General features: G+C 38.7%; 1 protein-coding gene across 2 annotated transcripts in view; it reads right to left on the bottom strand.

The window, feature by feature from the left end:
* LOC107639548 (zinc finger matrin-type protein 2) overlaps positions 1 to 1,771 on the bottom strand; it is a 9,655-nt gene extending 7,884 nt beyond the window's left edge. The window contains exon 1 of one of the 2 annotated variants that reach the window (XM_021121406.1): positions 1,646 to 1,771. The gene's annotated coding sequence lies outside the window, so the exon portion shown is untranslated. Of the gene's footprint in view, positions 1 to 1,105; positions 1,434 to 1,645 lie in introns of those variants that run through there. The other variant, XM_016343082.2, reaches the window with a different exon arrangement.

Below are 2,088 nucleotides of genomic sequence, written 5' to 3'. Positions count from 1 at the left end.
CCAAAATATTATTAATTTATCTAAATATAAACTCACAAATCAAATAAAAAATTATAATAAGTGCTTACTTAATTGATACTATCATTTATAACTAAAAAATATATAAAAATATGAGTTAATATTCAATTTCATCCCTAAATTTGCACGCAATCCTCAATTTAGTCCTTGAAATTTCAATTGCCTCTCTTTAGTTCCCAAACTTTACAAACGTGGCTCACATTAGCCTATGGATAATTTTCGACACAAAAATATTAATGAAGTGCTAACATGGACAACCAAATACCATGCAACCAAATACCATGCTATAACTTGTAAAACGACGCAAGATTACTTGTTTCAATAAATACCACTTACGATGTTTTTGGGCTATTTAAGAGCCAAAGCAAAAATGACATAGTAACATCCCGTTATCCACGTTAGTGTTTTGTTAACATTGTACATCCAAAAATGGTCCCAAGGACTAACATGAGTCACATTCACAAAGTTTAAAAACTAAATAAAGGCAATTGAAACTTGAAGACTAAATTAAAACTCACATGCAAGTTAAGAGACCAAAATGTGTATTATCTCTAAAATTATCAATCAAAATATACAAGGGAGGCATGAATTGAACAAGGATAAGAACAATTATAAGACAGAAACAATTAACAACTTATAACAAATTATAATAAAACAAGAACATGAGCATGAAGATGAACTGAAAATCTCAAAATCACAATAACAAGAACTAAAACACAGCACAACACAAGACCAATAGGAACGATTAAAACTCATGAATAAAATGAAAAATATATGAGAATCACCATTGCCGAAAACAATAACTTGATACGTGTATGTTCAAAGAATCAAAGGCTAAGCTTCCATACACATAGGAAAGTGAAGACCCCCCAAACCAAGGAACCTTCAATCGCTCTTAAAACAAAATTCACAATCCCCTCAAGTTGAAGCAGCAAGCAACTTGAAAAGGGAAGCACCAAAAACCAACTTCCAAGTTCCAAGAAAAAAACATTCAGATCACCAATCCCAACCAGAAGTAAAACCAAATCTCAAAAACAAAAGAGATATAACAGAGTGATGATCGAAGAAAAAAACCCCCAAAAATCACCTTTCAATTGGGCTGGAACTCGAACACAGAAGAGGGAGAGGGAGAATAGATGAGGCCCGGAACTCAAACAGACGAGAGAGAGGGAGCACAGATGAGGAACTCAAACTAGAAGACACAGGCGACGGGACTGAAACAGAGGACAGTTGGAGCGCGGCGGAAGTGGAATAGAACCGACACGGCTGAGATGATTCGACGAGTTGCGACGGCGCTGGAGCAGTGGGGACGGCGACGACGACACAACTTGAAGAAGAGAGAAAAGATGGGGGCTAGGGCTATCTGGGTCTGGGAGTCAGTATCGCGTGAGGAGGGATTGAGGGAATTTGGGTTTTTTTTTTTTTCCATAAGATGGTAAAACGATGTCATTTAGGGGTATTAGGCAAAAACCGAACAATTACCGGTTCGGTCGACCTTCCGGTTTTTGCCCGGAAACAGGCGGCTACGCATATCAACCAAACCGATGTACTCACCGATTCTCGGTTCGACCAGTTCGAACCGACTTTCAAAACAATGATAATAAATAAATTAATAATAACAACTTACTGTACTGATGCACGGAGGAGGGCAAAGTGGCAAACGGAGAAGCAGATGGAGTGGCGTCGGACTGGGAGAGTGGCGATGGAGAATTTCTGGGCCGTTGGCGATCAACACGTGCGGGACTGCTGGGGTGACGGTGGAAGAGGGGTGGAGTCTTTTTTTCTTCTAGACCTTGGGTTTCTCTTTTTAATTATTGGGTTAATGGGCTCGGCAAGTGGCAAGTGGGCTCAGGTGTATTAAAAGGAAGAAAGGAAAGTAGGTTAATGGACTGGGTAAGTGGCAAGTAGGATGCTGTTCCAAAAAAAATAAACTACTAAAAATCGCATCCGAGTTTTGGAGGGTGAAGTCTCACGTGCAATGTTATTTTCATGTAAAACTTAAAGTTCAGAACCGTTCATATGAGTTTTTACCTTTTCTGAAACACACAAAAATAACATTCGCTCCAAAGT

Source organism: Arachis ipaensis, chromosome B04 (genome assembly GCF_000816755.2).
Source record: "Arachis ipaensis cultivar K30076 chromosome B04, Araip1.1, whole genome shotgun sequence".
Lineage (NCBI taxonomy): Eukaryota > Viridiplantae > Streptophyta > Magnoliopsida > Fabales > Fabaceae > Arachis > Arachis ipaensis.
The sequence above is the reverse complement of the archived record's forward strand: the minus strand, read 5'-3'. Positions and strand labels throughout refer to the sequence as shown.